The 17,238-nt window shown below is 45.9% G+C and overlaps 18 non-coding genes across 18 annotated transcripts; 9 read left to right on the top strand and 9 right to left on the bottom strand.

Annotated features, from left to right (window-relative positions):
- Positions 1 to 256: 256 nt before the first annotated feature.
- On the bottom strand, positions 257 to 363 carry LOC146819680 (U6 spliceosomal RNA). Its single transcript, XR_014964222.1, has one exon. It is a non-coding gene; the product is annotated as a U6 spliceosomal RNA (small nuclear RNA).
- A 772-nt stretch (positions 364 to 1,135) lies between these two features.
- TRNAR-ACG (transfer RNA arginine (anticodon ACG)) lies at positions 1,136 to 1,208 on the top strand. Its single transcript has one exon. It is a non-coding gene; the product is annotated as a tRNA-Arg (tRNA).
- Positions 1,209 to 2,215: 1,007 nt separating this feature from the next.
- On the bottom strand, positions 2,216 to 2,322 carry LOC146819678 (U6 spliceosomal RNA). Its single transcript, XR_014964221.1, has one exon. It is a non-coding gene; the product is annotated as a U6 spliceosomal RNA (small nuclear RNA).
- Positions 2,323 to 3,096: 774 nt separating this feature from the next.
- TRNAR-ACG (transfer RNA arginine (anticodon ACG)) lies at positions 3,097 to 3,169 on the top strand. The gene has a single exon. It is a non-coding gene; the product is annotated as a tRNA-Arg (tRNA).
- Positions 3,170 to 4,176: 1,007 nt separating this feature from the next.
- LOC146819676 (U6 spliceosomal RNA) lies at positions 4,177 to 4,283 on the bottom strand. Its single transcript, XR_014964219.1, has one exon. It is a non-coding gene; the product is annotated as a U6 spliceosomal RNA (small nuclear RNA).
- Positions 4,284 to 5,055: 772 nt separating this feature from the next.
- Positions 5,056 to 5,128, top strand: TRNAR-ACG (transfer RNA arginine (anticodon ACG)). The gene has a single exon. It is a non-coding gene; the product is annotated as a tRNA-Arg (tRNA).
- Positions 5,129 to 6,134: 1,006 nt separating this feature from the next.
- On the bottom strand, positions 6,135 to 6,241 carry LOC146819674 (U6 spliceosomal RNA). The gene has a single exon (XR_014964218.1). It is a non-coding gene; the product is annotated as a U6 spliceosomal RNA (small nuclear RNA).
- A 772-nt stretch (positions 6,242 to 7,013) lies between these two features.
- On the top strand, positions 7,014 to 7,086 carry TRNAR-ACG (transfer RNA arginine (anticodon ACG)). Its single transcript has one exon. It is a non-coding gene; the product is annotated as a tRNA-Arg (tRNA).
- Positions 7,087 to 8,093: 1,007 nt separating this feature from the next.
- LOC146819672 (U6 spliceosomal RNA) lies at positions 8,094 to 8,200 on the bottom strand. The gene has a single exon (XR_014964217.1). It is a non-coding gene; the product is annotated as a U6 spliceosomal RNA (small nuclear RNA).
- A 774-nt stretch (positions 8,201 to 8,974) lies between these two features.
- TRNAR-ACG (transfer RNA arginine (anticodon ACG)) lies at positions 8,975 to 9,047 on the top strand. Its single transcript has one exon. It is a non-coding gene; the product is annotated as a tRNA-Arg (tRNA).
- A 1,007-nt stretch (positions 9,048 to 10,054) lies between these two features.
- LOC146819670 (U6 spliceosomal RNA) lies at positions 10,055 to 10,161 on the bottom strand. The gene has a single exon (XR_014964215.1). It is a non-coding gene; the product is annotated as a U6 spliceosomal RNA (small nuclear RNA).
- A 774-nt stretch (positions 10,162 to 10,935) lies between these two features.
- On the top strand, positions 10,936 to 11,008 carry TRNAR-ACG (transfer RNA arginine (anticodon ACG)). The gene has a single exon. It is a non-coding gene; the product is annotated as a tRNA-Arg (tRNA).
- Positions 11,009 to 12,014: 1,006 nt separating this feature from the next.
- On the bottom strand, positions 12,015 to 12,121 carry LOC146819668 (U6 spliceosomal RNA). Its single transcript, XR_014964214.1, has one exon. It is a non-coding gene; the product is annotated as a U6 spliceosomal RNA (small nuclear RNA).
- A 778-nt stretch (positions 12,122 to 12,899) lies between these two features.
- TRNAR-ACG (transfer RNA arginine (anticodon ACG)) lies at positions 12,900 to 12,972 on the top strand. Its single transcript has one exon. It is a non-coding gene; the product is annotated as a tRNA-Arg (tRNA).
- Positions 12,973 to 13,978: 1,006 nt separating this feature from the next.
- Positions 13,979 to 14,085, bottom strand: LOC146819666 (U6 spliceosomal RNA). Its single transcript, XR_014964213.1, has one exon. It is a non-coding gene; the product is annotated as a U6 spliceosomal RNA (small nuclear RNA).
- A 772-nt stretch (positions 14,086 to 14,857) lies between these two features.
- On the top strand, positions 14,858 to 14,930 carry TRNAR-ACG (transfer RNA arginine (anticodon ACG)). The gene has a single exon. It is a non-coding gene; the product is annotated as a tRNA-Arg (tRNA).
- Positions 14,931 to 15,936: 1,006 nt separating this feature from the next.
- LOC146819664 (U6 spliceosomal RNA) lies at positions 15,937 to 16,043 on the bottom strand. The gene has a single exon (XR_014964212.1). It is a non-coding gene; the product is annotated as a U6 spliceosomal RNA (small nuclear RNA).
- A 772-nt stretch (positions 16,044 to 16,815) lies between these two features.
- On the top strand, positions 16,816 to 16,888 carry TRNAR-ACG (transfer RNA arginine (anticodon ACG)). Its single transcript has one exon. It is a non-coding gene; the product is annotated as a tRNA-Arg (tRNA).
- Positions 16,889 to 17,238: the final 350 nt, after the last annotated feature.

The following is a 17,238-nucleotide window of genomic DNA, read 5'->3' as shown; positions in this document are numbered from 1 at the left end:
CAGTATAGATTTGGGGGTTGTGAAGAATAATGACAGGGAGGCTGAAGAAGGGAAAGAAAAGTCCCAGAAGTCCTGCAGGCTTCCTTGCTAAATGCAGCTGGCCATAGAGTGCACCTTCATTACTGCGAGGTAAATACATTAAAAATGTTGAGGAGAGACAAATTGAAAAATAGATATTAGGAGGAAAGCACTGGAACCTGCTTTATTATTTCAATTAGTCTTGAAAACATAGAACATTTCTCTCCTGAAAGCTGGTAAAAATATGGAACGCTTCACGAATTTGCGTGTCATCCTTGCGCAGGGGCCATGCTAATCTTCTCTGTATCGTTCCAATTTTAGTATATGTGCCGCCGAAGCGAGCACACTTCATTGATGAACCTACAATGTTTATAAACTCTCTAAATCTACGGTCTCTAGACATAGGGTGGCCTGGCAGAGATGCTCGTATGGCCAGTAAGCATTCAAATCCGAGCCAATGGGCAAAAATGCATGAAGAGTAACAATCCATTATTCTTCACTGCATTTGTGGTCCAGGACTTCACCAATTGGAAGTATGTAGATTATGCCAGGGTTGCAAAGGCTCATGGTTCAGGCTACTGACAAGGAACATTGTGACATCATGCTGCCTGTGGAACAGTGATATTAAAGGTGAGACAGCTGCACAGTAGGTTAGGTGAAGGGCTCTGAGAGGTGAAAGGCAGCATGCTTGGGTCCCTGGACAAGGTGAGCCTATGACAAGGTGTCTGAATTTTCGCCTGTATTGTAATATTAAACACTTTATTGTTGTACCCGCCTGCTGATTAAGGAGTCCTCAAGATCAGCTCCACACAGACGTGGAACTGATGATGTTAATGCAGAATATTTAAGAAACTGAGGCTGATCTAAAACATTTCCTTGGACCTAGGACCATTTCCCCTGACTTTTAGGTCCTTCGTCCTCCTAAAGTCCTTTGTATAAGTTAGGAACACCTGACAGAACAGAATTTCAGGAGGTCAGGTGGGTTTACTTGTGTCTTCTGGTTGTGAGCAGTAAACGTGGCTAAAAAGGTTGATGGAATGGTGTTTTAAAACACACACACACACACACACACAACTTCTGGTCCTCTTAAGGACAAAAGTATGGGTAATCCTACATGGGGCCAGTGGCGCAATGGATAACGCGTCTGACTACGGATCAGAAGATTGTAGGTTCGACTCCTATCTGGCTCGAAAGGGTCATAGGTCCCTGTTTTATGGTATTCCTGTGGAATTCTTATTTACCTCAGACTTGTTGTAGGTTCAATATTCTCGAGCAGGACTCATCCAGCAGTCGTTCCATGGTAGGGCTGCAGTAATAGGACCACGGCTAGTTAAAAGTTTCCCATTTGCTGCTGGATTCTATGTGAAGGCCGTCATGTGGTGTGCTGCTTTTGTATTTCAACATGGGTCTCTGAGTCTCTAAACTAGGAAAAAATCTTGTTGAGAAAAGTGTGTGTGAGAGGGTCTGTGGGTGCAGGCAGGTGTGTGCACTTGAGTGCTGACCCATTTACATGTGTGAGAGGGACAAGCAAATTGCCTGTGGGATGTAGGCCTACAACTGGAACCAAGCAGCCAGGCAGAACCACAGGTAAGGAGAGAGGAAGGCAGTTCATTATTAGAGCAGGATCATGAGCATCTTGCCCTGCTCCCTTCTGCCCCGATCGGCCACGATCGGCCAAGACCTCTCTATTAGGGTGGAGGGTGAACATTTCTTGGACCTCAGAAACTGAGGGATGCAGCGCCGATATGTCCTCCAAGGGCCTAGAGGACCTGGTGCCCAATCATGCCTGGTGTTTTTCAGCTTACCCGACCAATCTGGTTGCAAGGCGGATTTTAACAGTACTGCTGAAAAGGGACTCCCAGACAGCCCTGAGGCCATCATTTGCATAGGCCCTCCCCTTCTCTTTCTCTTGCTTCCCACAAAGCAACGCATCGCTGGCAGCAGTATAGATTTGGGGGTTGTGAAGAATAATGACAGGGAGGCTGAAGAAGGGAAAGAAAAGTCCCAGAAGTCCTGCAGGCTTCCTTGCTAAATGCAGCTGGCCATAGAGTGCACCTTCATTACTGCGAGGTAAATACATTAAAAATGTTGAGGAGAGACAAATTGAAAAATAGATATTAGGAGGAAAGCACTGGAACCTGCTTTATTATTTCAATTAGTCTTGAAAACATAGAACATTTCTCTCCTGAAAGCTGGTAAAAATATGGAACGCTTCACGAATTTGCGTGTCATCCTTGCGCAGGGGCCATGCTAATCTTCTCTGTATCGTTCCAATTTTAGTATATGTGCCGCCGAAGCGAGCACACTTCATTGATGAACCTACAATGTTTATAAACTCTCTAAATCTACGGTCTCTAGACATAGGGTGGCCTGGCAGAGATGCTCGTATGGCCAGTAAGCATTCAAATCTGAGCCAATGGGCAAAAATGCATGAAGAGTAACAATCCATTATTCTTCACTGCATTTGTGGTCCAAGACTTCACCAATTGGAAGTATGTAGATTATGCCAGGGTTGCAAAGGCTCATGGTTCAGGCTACTGACAAGGAACATTGTGACATCATGCTGCCTGTGGAACAGTGATATTAAAGGTGAGACAGCTGCACAGTAGGTTAGGTGAAGGGCTCTGAGAGGTGAAAGGCAGCATGCTTGGGTCCCTGGACAAGGTGAGCCTATGACAAGGTGTCTGAATTTTCGCCTGTATTGTAATATTAAACACTTTATTGTTGTACCCGCCTGCTGATTAAGGAGTCCTCAAGATCAGCTCCACACAGACGTGGAACTGATGATGTTAATGCAGAATATTTAAGAAACTGAGGCTGATCTAAAACATTTCCTTGGACCTAGGACCATTTCCCCTGACTTTTAGGTCCTTCGTCCTCCTAAAGTCCTTTGTATAAGTTAGGAACACCTGACAGAACAGAATTTCAGGAGGTCAGGTGGGTTTACTTGTGTCTTCTGGTTGTGAGCAGTAAACGTGGCTAAAAAGGTTGATGGAATGGTGTTTTAAAACACACACACACACACACACACACAACTTCTGGTCCTCTTAAGGACAAAAGTATGGGTAATCCTACATGGGGCCAGTGGCGCAATGGATAACGCGTCTGACTACGGATCAGAAGATTGTAGGTTCGACTCCTATCTGGCTCGAAAGGGTCATAGGTCCCTGTTTTATGGTATTCCTGTGGAATTCTTATTTACCTCAGACTTGTTGTAGGTTCAATCTTCTCGAGCAGGACTCATCCAGCAGTCGTTCCATGGTAGGGCTGCAGTAATAGGACCACGGCTAGTTAAAAGTTTCCCATTTGCTGCTGGATTCTATGTGAAGGCCGTCATGTGGTGTGCTGCTTTTGTATTTCAACATGGGTCTCTGAGTCTCTAAACTAGGAAAAAATCTTGTTGAGAAAAGTGTGTGTGAGAGGGTCTGTGGGTGCAGGCAGGTGTGTGCACTTGAGTGCTGACCCATTTACATGTGTGAGAGGGACAAGCAAATTGCCTGTGGGATGTAGGCCTACAACTGGAACCAAGCAGCCAGGCAGAACCACAGGTAAGGAGAGAGGAAGGCAGTTCATTATTAGAGCAGGATCATGAGCATCTTGCCCTGCTCCCTTCTGCCCCGATCGGCCACGATCGGCCAAGACCTCTCTATTAGGGTGGAGGGTGAACATTTCTTGGACCTCAGAAACTGAGGGATGCAGCGCCGATATGTCCTCCAAGGGCCTAGAGGACCTGGTGCCCAATCATGCCTGGTGTTTTTCAGCTTACCCGACCAATCTGGTTGCAAGGCGGATTTTAACAGTACTGCTGAAAAGGGACTCCCAGACAGCCCTGAGGCCATCATTTGCATAGGCCCTCCCCTTCTCTTTCTCTTGCTTCCCACAAAGCAACGCATCGCTGGCAGCAGTATAGATTTGGGGGTTGTGAAGAATAATGACAGGGAGGCTGAAGAAGGGAAAGAAAAGTCCCAGAAGTCCTGCAGGCTTCCTTGCTAAATGCAGCTGGCCATAGAGTGCACCTTCATTACTGCGAGGTAAATACATTAAAAATGTTGAGGAGAGACAAATTGAAAAATAGATATTAGGAGGAAAGCACTGGAACCTGCTTTATTATTTCAATTAGTCTTGAAAACATAGAACATTTCTCTCCTGAAAGCTGGTAAAAATATGGAACGCTTCACGAATTTGCGTGTCATCCTTGCGCAGGGGCCATGCTAATCTTCTCTGTATCGTTCCAATTTTAGTATATGTGCCGCCGAAGCGAGCACACTTCATTGATGAACCTACAATGTTTATAAACTCTCTAAATCTACGGTCTCTAGACATAGGGTGGCCTGGCAGAGATGCTCGTATGGCCAGTAAGCATTCAAATCTGAGCCAATGGGCAAAAATGCATGAAGAGTAACAATCCATTATTCTTCACTGCATTTGTGGTCCAAGACTTCACCAATTGGAAGTATGTAGATTATGCCAGGGTTGCAAAGGCTCATGGTTCAGGCTACTGACAAGGAACATTGTGACATCATGCTGCCTGTGGAACAGTGATATTAAAGGTGAGACAGCTGCACAGTAGGTTAGGTGAAGGGCTCTGAGAGGTGAAAGGCAGCATGCTTGGGTCCCTGGACAAGGTGAGCCTATGACAAGGTGTCTGAATTTTCGCCTGTATTGTAATATTAAACACTTTATTGTTGTACCCGCCTGCTGATTAAGGAGTCCTCAAGATCAGCTCCACACAGACGTGGAACTGATGATGTTAATGCAGAATATTTAAGAAACTGAGGCTGATCTAAAACATTTCCTTGGACCTAGGACCATTTCCCCTGACTTTTAGGTCCTTCGTCCTCCTAAAGTCCTTTGTATAAGTTAGGAACACCTGACAGAACAGAATTTCAGGAGGTCAGGTGGGTTTACTTGTGTCTTCTGGTTGTGAGCAGTAAACGTGGCTAAAAAGGTTGATGGAATGGTGTTTTAAAACACACACACACACACACACACAACTTCTGGTCCTCTTAAGGACAAAAGTATGGGTAATCCTACATGGGGCCAGTGGCGCAATGGATAACGCGTCTGACTACGGATCAGAAGATTGTAGGTTCGACTCCTATCTGGCTCGAAAGGGTCATAGGTCCCTGTTTTATGGTATTCCTGTGGAATTCTTATTTACCTCAGACTTGTTGTAGGTTCAATCTTCTCGAGCAGGACTCATCCAGCAGTCGTTCCATGGTAGGGCTGCAGTAATAGGACCACGGCTAGTTAAAAGTTTCCCATTTGCTGCTGGATTCTATGTGAAGGCCGTCATGTGGTGTGCTGCTTTTGTATTTCAACATGGGTCTCTGAGTCTCTAAACTAGGAAAAAATCTTGTTGAGAAAAGTGTGTGTGAGAGGGTCTGTGGGTGCAGGCAGGTGTGTGCACTTGAGTGCTGACCCATTTACATGTGTGAGAGGGACAAGCAAATTGCCTGTGGGATGTAGGCCTACAACTGGAACCAAGCAGCCAGGCAGAACCACAGGTAAGGAGAGAGGAAGGCAGTTCATTATTAGAGCAGGATCATGAGCATCTTGCCCTGCTCCCTTCTGCCCGATCGGCCACGATCGGCCAAGACCTCTCTATTAGGGTGGAGGGTGAACATTTCTTGGACCTCAGAAACTGAGGGATGCAGCGCCGATATGTCCTCCAAGGGCCTAGAGGACCTGGTGCCCAATCATGCCTGGTGTTTTTCAGCTTACCCGACCAATCTGGTTGCAAGGCGGATTTTAACAGTACTGCTGAAAAGGGACTCCCAGACAGCCCTGAGGCCATCATTTGCATAGGCCCTCCCCTTCTCTTTCTCTTGCTTCCCACAAAGCAACGCATCGCTGGCAGCAGTATAGATTTGGGGGTTGTGAAGAATAATGACAGGGAGGCTGAAGAAGGGAAAGAAAAGTCCCAGAAGTCCTGCAGGCTTCCTTGCTAAATGCAGCTGGCCATAGAGTGCACCTTCATTACTGCGAGGTAAATACATTAAAAATGTTGAGGAGAGACAAATTGAAAAATAGATATTAGGAGGAAAGCACTGGAACCTGCTTTATTATTTCAATTAGTCTTGAAAACATAGAACATTTCTCTCCTGAAAGCTGGTAAAAATATGGAACGCTTCACGAATTTGCGTGTCATCCTTGCGCAGGGGCCATGCTAATCTTCTCTGTATCGTTCCAATTTTAGTATATGTGCCGCCGAAGCGAGCACACTTCATTGATGAACCTACAATGTTTATAAACTCTCTAAATCTACGGTCTCTAGACATAGGGTGGCCTGGCAGAGATGCTCGTATGGCCAGTAAGCATTCAAATCTGAGCCAATGGGCAAAAATGCATGAAGAGTAACAATCCATTATTCTTCACTGCATTTGTGGTCCAAGACTTCACCAATTGGAAGTATGTAGATTATGCCAGGGTTGCAAAGGCTCATGGTTCAGGCTACTGACAAGGAACATTGTGACATCATGCTGCCTGTGGAACAGTGATATTAAAGGTGAGACAGCTGCACAGTAGGTTAGGTGAAGGGCTCTGAGAGGTGAAAGGCAGCATGCTTGGGTCCCTGGACAAGGTGAGCCTATGACAAGGTGTCTGAATTTTCGCCTGTATTGTAATATTAAACACTTTATTGTTGTACCCGCCTGCTGATTAAGGAGTCCTCAAGATCAGCTCCACACAGACGTGGAACTGATGATGTTAATGCAGAATATTTAAGAAACTGAGGCTGATCTAAAACATTTCCTTGGACCTAGGACCATTTCCCCTGACTTTTAGGTCCTTCGTCCTCCTAAAGTCCTTTGTATAAGTTAGGAACACCTGACAGAACAGAATTTCAGGAGGTCAGGTGGGTTTACTTGTGTCTTCTGGTTGTGAGCAGTAAACGTGGCTAAAAAGGTTGATGGAATGGTGTTTTAAAACACACACACACACACACACACAACTTCTGGTCCTCTTAAGGACAAAAGTATGGGTAATCCTACATGGGGCCAGTGGCGCAATGGATAACGCGTCTGACTACGGATCAGAAGATTGTAGGTTCGACTCCTATCTGGCTCGAAAGGGTCATAGGTCCCTGTTTTATGGTATTCCTGTGGAATTCTTATTTACCTCAGACTTGTTGTAGGTTCAATCTTCTCGAGCAGGACTCATCCAGCAGTCGTTCCATGGTAGGGCTGCAGTAATAGGACCACGGCTAGTTAAAAGTTTCCCATTTGCTGCTGGATTCTATGTGAAGGCCGTCATGTGGTGTGCTGCTTTTGTATTTCAACATGGGTCTCTGAGTCTCTAAACTAGGAAAAAATCTTGTTGAGAAAAGTGTGTGTGAGAGGGTCTGTGGGTGCAGGCAGGTGTGTGCACTTGAGTGCTGACCCATTTACATGTGTGAGAGGGACAAGCAAATTGCCTGTGGGATGTAGGCCTACAACTGGAACCAAGCAGCCAGGCAGAACCACAGGTAAGGAGAGAGGAAGGCAGTTCATTATTAGAGCAGGATCATGAGCATCTTGCCCTGCTCCCTTCTGCCCCGATCGGCCACGATCGGCCAAGACCTCTCTATTAGGGTGGAGGGTGAACATTTCTTGGACCTCAGAAACTGAGGGATGCAGCGCCGATATGTCCTCCAAGGGCCTAGAGGACCTGGTGCCCAATCATGCCTGGTGTTTTTCAGCTTACCCGACCAATCTGGTTGCAAGGCGGATTTTAACAGTACTGCTGAAAAGGGACTCCCAGACAGCCCTGAGGCCATCATTTGCATAGGCCCTCCCCTTCTCTTTCTCTTGCTTCCCACAAAGCAACGCATCGCTGGCAGCAGTATAGATTTGGGGGTTGTGAAGAATAATGACAGGGAGGCTGAAGAAGGGAAAGAAAAGTCCCAGAAGTCCTGCAGGCTTCCTTGCTAAATGCAGCTGGCCATAGAGTGCACCTTCATTACTGCGAGGTAAATACATTAAAAATGTTGAGGAGAGACAAATTGAAAAATAGATATTAGGAGGAAAGCACTGGAACCTGCTTTATTATTTCAATTAGTCTTGAAAACATAGAACATTTCTCTCCTGAAAGCTGGTAAAAATATGGAACGCTTCACGAATTTGCGTGTCATCCTTGCGCAGGGGCCATGCTAATCTTCTCTGTATCGTTCCAATTTTAGTATATGTGCCGCCGAAGCGAGCACACTTCATTGATGAACCTACAATGTTTATAAACTCTCTAAATCTACGGTCTCTAGACATAGGGTGGCCTGGCAGAGATGCTCGTATGGCCAGTAAGCATTCAAATCTGAGCCAATGGGCAAAAATGCATGAAGAGTAACAATCCATTATTCTTCACTGCATTTGTGGTCCAAGACTTCACCAATTGGAAGTATGTAGATTATGCCAGGGTTGCAAAGGCTCATGGTTCAGGCTACTGACAAGGAACATTGTGACATCATGCTGCCTGTGGAACAGTGATATTAAAGGTGAGACAGCTGCACAGTAGGTTAGGTGAAGGGCTCTGAGAGGTGAAAGGCAGCATGCTTGGGTCCCTGGACAAGGTGAGCCTATGACAAGGTGTCTGAATTTTCGCCTGTATTGTAATATTAAACACTTTATTGTTGTACCCGCCTGCTGATTAAGGAGTCCTCAAGATCAGCTCCACACAGACGTGGAACTGATGATGTTAATGCAGAATATTTAAGAAACTGAGGCTGATCTAAAACATTTCCTTGGACCTAGGACCATTTCCCCTGACTTTTAGGTCCTTCGTCCTCCTAAAGTCCTTTGTATAAGTTAGGAACACCTGACAGAACAGAATTTCAGGAGGTCAGGTGGGTTTACTTGTGTCTTCTGGTTGTGAGCAGTAAACGTGGCTAAAAAGGTTGATGGAATGGTGTTTTAAAACACACACACACACACACACACACAACTTCTGGTCCTCTTAAGGACAAAAGTATGGGTAATCCTACATGGGGCCAGTGGCGCAATGGATAACGCGTCTGACTACGGATCAGAAGATTGTAGGTTCGACTCCTATCTGGCTCGAAAGGGTCATAGGTCCCTGTTTTATGGTATTCCTGTGGAATTCTTATTTACCTCAGACTTGTTGTAGGTTCAATCTTCTCGAGCAGGACTCATCCAGCAGTCGTTCCATGGTAGGGCTGCAGTAATAGGACCACGGCTAGTTAAAAGTTTCCCATTTGCTGCTGGATTCTATGTGAAGGCCGTCATGTGGTGTGCTGCTTTTGTATTTCAACATGGGTCTCTGAGTCTCTAAACTAGGAAAAAATCTTGTTGAGAAAAGTGTGTGTGAGAGGGTCTGTGGGTGCAGGCAGGTGTGTGCACTTGAGTGCTGACCCATTTACATGTGTGAGAGGGACAAGCAAATTGCCTGTGGGATGTAGGCCTACAACTGGAACCAAGCAGCCAGGCAGAACCACAGGTAAGGAGAGAGGAAGGCAGTTCATTATTAGAGCAGGATCATGAGCATCTTGCCCTGCTCCCTTCTGCCCCGATCGGCCACGATCGGCCAAGACCTCTCTATTAGGGTGGAGGGTGAACATTTCTTGGACCTCAGAAACTGAGGGATGCAGCGCCGATATGTCCTCCAAGGGCCTAGAGGACCTGGTGCCCAATCATGCCTGGTGTTTTTCAGCTTACCCGACCAATCTGGTTGCAAGGCGGATTTTAACAGTACTGCTGAAAAGGGACTCCCAGACAGCCCTGAGGCCATCATTTGCATAGGCCCTCCCCTTCTCTTTCTCTTGCTTCCCACAAAGCAACGCATCGCTGGCAGCAGTATAGATTTGGGGGTTGTGAAGAATAATGACAGGGAGGCTGAAGAAGGGAAAGAAAAGTCCCAGAAGTCCTGCAGGCTTCCTTGCTAAATGCAGCTGGCCATAGAGTGCACCTTCATTACTGCGAGGTAAATACATTAAAAATGTTGAGGAGAGACAAATTGAAAAATAGATATTAGGAGGAAAGCACTGGAACCTGCTTTATTATTTCAATTAGTCTTGAAAACATAGAACATTTCTCTCCTGAAAGCTGGTAAAAATATGGAACGCTTCACGAATTTGCGTGTCATCCTTGCGCAGGGGCCATGCTAATCTTCTCTGTATCGTTCCAATTTTAGTATATGTGCCGCCGAAGCGAGCACACTTCATTGATGAACCTACAATGTTTATAAACTCTCTAAATCTACGGTCTCTAGACATAGGGTGGCCTGGCAGAGATGCTCGTATGGCCAGTAAGCATTCAAATCTGAGCCAATGGGCAAAAATGCATGAAGAGTAACAATCCATTATTCTTCACTGCATTTGTGGTCCAAGACTTCACCAATTGGAAGTATGTAGATTATGCCAGGGTTGCAAAGGCTCATGGTTCAGGCTACTGACAAGGAACATTGTGACATCATGCTGCCTGTGGAACAGTGATATTAAAGGTGAGACAGCTGCACAGTAGGTTAGGTGAAGGGCTCTGAGAGGTGAAAGGCAGCATGCTTGGGTCCCTGGACAAGGTGAGCCTATGACAAGGTGTCTGAATTTTCGCCTGTATTGTAATATTAAACACTTTATTGTTGTACCCGCCTGCTGATTAAGGAGTCCTCAAGATCAGCTCCACACAGACGTGGAACTGATGATGTTAATGCAGAATATTTAAGAAACTGAGGCTGATCTAAAACATTTCCTTGGACCTAGGACCATTTCCCCTGACTTTTAGGTCCTTCGTCCTCCTAAAGTCCTTTGTATAAGTTAGGAACACCTGACAGAACAGAATTTCAGGAGGTCAGGTGGGTTTACTTGTGTCTTCTGGTTGTGAGCAGTAAACGTGGCTAAAAAGGTTGATGGAATGGTGTTTTAAAACACACACACACACACACACACACAACTTCTGGTCCTCTTAAGGACAAAAGTATGGGTAATCCTACATGGGGCCAGTGGCGCAATGGATAACGCGTCTGACTACGGATCAGAAGATTGTAGGTTCGACTCCTATCTGGCTCGAAAGGGTCATAGGTCCCTGTTTTATGGTATTCCTGTGGAATTCTTATTTACCTCAGACTTGTTGTAGGTTCAATCTTCTCGAGCAGGACTCATCCAGCAGTCGTTCCATGGTAGGGCTGCAGTAATAGGACCACGGCTAGTTAAAAGTTTCCCATTTGCTGCTGGATTCTATGTGAAGGCCGTCATGTGGTGTGCTGCTTTTGTATTTCAACATGGGTCTCTGAGTCTCTAAACTAGGAAAAAATCTTGTTGAGAAAAGTGTGTGTGAGAGGGTCTGTGGGTGCAGGCAGGTGTGTGCACTTGAGTGCTGACCCATTTACATGTGTGAGAGGGACAAGCAAATTGCCTGTGGGATGTAGGCCTACAACTGGAACCAAGCAGCCAGGCAGAACCACAGGTAAGGAGAGAGGAAGGCAGTTCATTATTAGAGCAGGATCATGAGCATCTTGCCCTGCTCCCTTCTGCCCGATCGGCCACGATCGGCCAAGACCTCTCTATTAGGGTGGAGGGTGAACATTTCTTGGACCTCAGAAACTGAGGGATGCAGCGCCGATATGTCCTCCAAGGGCCTAGAGGACCTGGTGCCCAATCATGCCTGGTGTTTTTCAGCTTACCCGACCAATCTGGTTGCAAGGCGGATTTTAACAGTACTGCTGAAAAGGGACTCCCAGACAGCCCTGAGGCCATCATTTGCATAGGCCCTCCCCTTCTCTTTCTCTTGCTTCCCACAAAGCAACGCATCGCTGGCAGCAGTATAGATTTGGGGGTTGTGAAGAATAATGACAGGGAGGCTGAAGAAGGGAAAGAAAAGTCCCAGAAGTCCTGCAGGCTTCCTTGCTAAATGCAGCTGGCCATAGAGTGCACCTTCATTACTGCGAGGTAAATACATTAAAAATGTTGAGGAGAGACAAATTGAAAAATAGATATTAGGAGGAAAGCACTGGAACCTGCTTTATTATTTCAATTAGTCTTGAAAACATAGAACATTTCTCTCCTGAAAGCTGGTAAAAATATGGAACGCTTCACGAATTTGCGTGTCATCCTTGCGCAGGGGCCATGCTAATCTTCTCTGTATCGTTCCAATTTTAGTATATGTGCCGCCGAAGCGAGCACACTTCATTGATGAACCTACAATGTTTATAAACTCTCTAAATCTACGGTCTCTAGACATAGGGTGGCCTGGCAGAGATGCTCGTATGGCCAGTAAGCATTCAAATCTGAGCCAATGGGCAAAAATGCATGAAGAGTAACAATCCATTATTCTTCACTGCATTTGTGGTCCAAGACTTCACCAATTGGAAGTATGTAGATTATGCCAGGGTTGCAAAGGCTCATGGTTCAGGCTACTGACAAGGAACATTGTGACATCATGCTGCCTGTGGAACAGTGATATTAAAGGTGAGACAGCTGCACAGTAGGTTAGGTGAAGGGCTCTGAGAGGTGAAAGGCAGCATGCTTGGGTCCCTGGACAAGGTGAGCCTATGACAAGGTGTCTGAATTTTCGCCTGTATTGTAATATTAAACACTTTATTGTTGTACCCGCCTGCTGATTAAGGAGTCCTCAAGATCAGCTCCACACAGACGTGGAACTGATGATGTTAATGCAGAATATTTAAGAAACTGAGGCTGATCTAAAACATTTCCTTGGACCTAGGACCATTTCCCCTGACTTTTAGGTCCTTCGTCCTCCTAAAGTCCTTTGTATAAGTTAGGAACACCTGACAGAACAGAATTTCAGGAGGTCAGGTGGGTTTACTTGTGTCTTCTGGTTGTGAGCAGTAAACGTGGCTAAAAAGGTTGATGGAATAGTGTTTTAAAACACACACACACACACACACACACACACAACTTCTGGTCCTCTTAAGGACAAAAGTATGGGTAATCCTACATGGGGCCAGTGGCGCAATGGATAACGCGTCTGACTACGGATCAGAAGATTGTAGGTTCGACTCCTATCTGGCTCGAAAGGGTCATAGGTCCCTGTTTTATGGTATTCCTGTGGAATTCTTATTTACCTCAGACTTGTTGTAGGTTCAATCTTCTCGAGCAGGACTCATCCAGCAGTCGTTCCATGGTAGGGCTGCAGTAATAGGACCACGGCTAGTTAAAAGTTTCCCATTTGCTGCTGGATTCTATGTGAAGGCCGTCATGTGGTGTGCTGCTTTTGTATTTCAACATGGGTCTCTGAGTCTCTAAACTAGGAAAAAATCTTGTTGAGAAAAGTGTGTGTGAGAGGGTCTGTGGGTGCAGGCAGGTGTGTGCACTTGAGTGCTGACCCATTTACATGTGTGAGAGGGACAAGCAAATTGCCTGTGGGATGTAGGCCTACAACTGGAACCAAGCAGCCAGGCAGAACCACAGGTAAGGAGAGAGGAAGGCAGTTCATTATTAGAGCAGGATCATGAGCATCTTGCCCTGCTCCCTTCTGCCCGATCGGCCACGATCGGCCAAGACCTCTCTATTAGGGTGGAGGGTGAACATTTCTTGGACCTCAGAAACTGAGGGATGCAGCGCCGATATGTCCTCCAAGGGCCTAGAGGACCTGGTGCCCAATCATGCCTGGTGTTTTTCAGCTTACCCGACCAATCTGGTTGCAAGGCGGATTTTAACAGTACTGCTGAAAAGGGACTCCCAGACAGCCCTGAGGCCATCATTTGCATAGGCCCTCCCCTTCTCTTTCTCTTGCTTCCCACAAAGCAACGCATCGCTGGCAGCAGTATAGATTTGGGGGTTGTGAAGAATAATGACAGGGAGGCTGAAGAAGGGAAAGAAAAGTCCCAGAAGTCCTGCAGGCTTCCTTGCTAAATGCAGCTGGCCATAGAGTGCACCTTCATTACTGCGAGGTAAATACATTAAAAATGTTGAGGAGAGACAAATTGAAAAATAGATATTAGGAGGAAAGCACTGGAACCTGCTTTATTATTTCAATTAGTCTTGAAAACATAGAACATTTCTCTCCTGAAAGCTGGTAAAAATATGGAACGCTTCACGAATTTGCGTGTCATCCTTGCGCAGGGGCCATGCTAATCTTCTCTGTATCGTTCCAATTTTAGTATATGTGCCGCCGAAGCGAGCACACTTCATTGATGAACCTACAATGTTTATAAACTCTCTAAATCTACGGTCTCTAGACATAGGGTGGCCTGGCAGAGATGCTCGTATGGCCAGTAAGCATTCAAATCTGAGCCAATGGGCAAAAATGCATGAAGAGTAACAATCCATTATTCTTCACTGCATTTGTGGTCCAAGACTTCACCAATTGGAAGTATGTAGATTATGCCAGGGTTGCAAAGGCTCATGGTTCAGGCTACTGACAAGGAACATTGTGACATCATGCTGCCTGTGGAACAGTGATATTAAAGGTGAGACAGCTGCACAGTAGGTTAGGTGAAGGGCTCTGAGAGGTGAAAGGCAGCATGCTTGGGTCCCTGGACAAGGTGAGCCTATGACAAGGTGTCTGAATTTTCGCCTGTATTGTAATATTAAACACTTTATTGTTGTACCCGCCTGCTGATTAAGGAGTCCTCAAGATCAGCTCCACACAGACGTGGAACTGATGATGTTAATGCAGAATATTTAAGAAACTGAGGCTGATCTAAAACATTTCCTTGGACCTAGGACCATTTCCCCTGACTTTTAGGTCCTTCGTCCTCCTAAAGTCCTTTGTATAAGTTAGGAACACCTGACAGAACAGAATTTCAGGAGGTCAGGTGGGTTTACTTGTGTCTTCTGGTTGTGAGCAGTAAACGTGGCTAAAAAGGTTGATGGAATGGTGTTTTAAAACACACACACACACACACACACAACTTCTGGTCCTCTTAAGGACAAAAGTATGGGTAATCCTACATGGGGCCAGTGGCGCAATGGATAACGCGTCTGACTACGGATCAGAAGATTGTAGGTTCGACTCCTATCTGGCTCGAAAGGGTCATAGGTCCCTGTTTTATGGTATTCCTGTGGAATTCTTATTTACCTCAGACTTGTTGTAGGTTCAATATTCTCGAGCAGGACTCATCCAGCAGTCGTTCCATGGTAGGGCTGCAGTAATAGGACCACGGCTAGTTAAAAGTTTCCCATTTGCTGCTGGATTCTATGTGAAGGCCGTCATGTGGTGTGCTGCTTTTGTATTTCAACATGGGTCTCTGAGTCTCTAAACTAGGAAAAAATCTTGTTGAGAAAAGTGTGTGTGAGAGGGTCTGTGGGTGCAGGCAGGTGTGTGCACTTGAGTGCTGACCCATTTTCATGTGTGAGAGGGACAAGCAAATTGCCTGTGGGATGTAGGCCTACAACTGGAACCAAGCAGCCAGGCAGAACCACAGGTAAGGAGAGAGGAAGGCAGTTCATTATTAGAGCAGGATCATGAGCATCTTGCCCTGCTCCCTTCTGCCCGATCGGCCACGATCGGCCAAGACCTCTCTATTAGGGTGGAGGGTGAACATTTCTTGGACCTCAGAAACTGAGGGATGCAGCGCCGATATGTCCTCCAAGGGCCTAGAGGACCTGGTGCCCAATCATGCCTGGTGTTTTTCAGCTTACCCGACCAATCTGGTTGCAAGGCGGATTTTAACAGTACTGCTGAAAAGGGACTCCCAGACAGCCCTGAGGCCATCATTTGCATAGGCCCTCCCCTTCTCTTTCTCTTGCTTCCCACAAAGCAACGCATCGCTGGCAGCAGTATAGATTTGGGGGTTGTGAAGAATAATGACAGGGAGGCTGAAGAAGGGAAAGAAAAGTCCCAGAAGTCCTGCAGGCTTCCTTGCTAAATGCAGCTGGCCATAGAGTGCACCTTCATTACTGCGAGGTAAATACATTAAAAATGTTGAGGAGAGACAAATTGAAAAATAGATATTAGGAGGAAAGCACTGGAACCTGCTTTATTATTTCAATTAGTCTTGAAAACATAGAACATTTCTCTCCTGAAAGCTGGTAAAAATATGGAACGCTTCACGAATTTGCGTGTCATCCTTGCGCAGGGGCCATGCTAATCTTCTCTGTATCGTTCCAATTTTAGTATATGTGCCGCCGAAGCGAGCACACTTCATTGATGAACCTACAATGTTTATAAACTCTCTAAATCTACGGTCTCTAGACATAGGGTGGCCTGGCAGAGATGCTCGTATGGCCAGTAAGCATTCAAATCTGAGCCAATGGGCAAAAATGCATGAAGAGTAACAATCCATTATTCTTCACTGCATTTGTGGTCCAAGACTTCACCAATTGGAAGTATGTAGATTATGCCAGGGTTGCAAAGGCTCATGGTTCAGGCTACTGACAAGGAACATTGTGACATCATGCTGCCTGTGGAACAGTGATATTAAAGGTGAGACAGCTGCACAGTAGGTTAGGTGAAGGGCTCTGAGAGGTGAAAGGCAGCATGCTTGGGTCCCTGGACAAGGTGAGCCTATGACAAGGTGTCTGAATTTTCGCCTGTATTGTAATATTAAACACTTTATTGTTGTACCCGCCTGCTGATTAAGGAGTCCTCAAGATCAGCTCCACACAGACGTGGAACTGATGATGTTAATGCAGAATATTTAAGAAACTGAGGCTGATCTAAAACATTTCCTTGGACCTAGGACCATTTCCCCTGACTTTTAGGTCCTTCGTCCTCCTAAAGTCCTTTGTATAAGTTAGGAACACCTGACAGAACAGAATTTCAGGAGGTCAGGTGGGTTTACTTGTGTCTTCTGGTTGTGAGCAGTAAACGTGGCTAAAAAGGTTGATGGAATGGTGTTTTAAAACACACACACACACACACACACAACTTCTGGTCCTCTTAAGGACAAAAGTATGGGTAATCCTACATGGGGCCAGTGGCGCAATGGATAACGCGTCTGACTACGGATCAGAAGATTGTAGGTTCGACTCCTATCTGGCTCGAAAGGGTCATAGGTCCCTGTTTTATGGTATTCCTGTGGAATTCTTATTTACCTCAGACTTGTTGTAGGTTCAATATTCTCGAGCAGGACTCATCCAGCAGTCGTTCCATGGTAGGGCTGCAGTAATAGGACCACGGCTAGTTAAAAGTTTCCCATTTGCTGCTGGATTCTATGTGAAGGCCGTCATGTGGTGTGCTGCTTTTGTATTTCAACATGGGTCTCTGAGTCTCTAAACTAGGAAAAAATCTTGTTGAGAAAAGTGTGTGTGAGAGGGTCTGTGGGTGCAGGCAGGTGTGTGCACTTGAGTGCTGACCCATTTACATGTGTGAGAGGGACAAGCAAATTGCCTGT

The sequence above is a fragment of the Triturus cristatus genome, chromosome 6 (assembly GCF_964204655.1).
Source record: "Triturus cristatus chromosome 6, aTriCri1.1, whole genome shotgun sequence".
Lineage (NCBI taxonomy): Eukaryota > Metazoa > Chordata > Amphibia > Caudata > Salamandridae > Triturus > Triturus cristatus.
The sequence above is the reverse complement of the archived record's forward strand: the minus strand, read 5'-3'. Positions and strand labels throughout refer to the sequence as shown.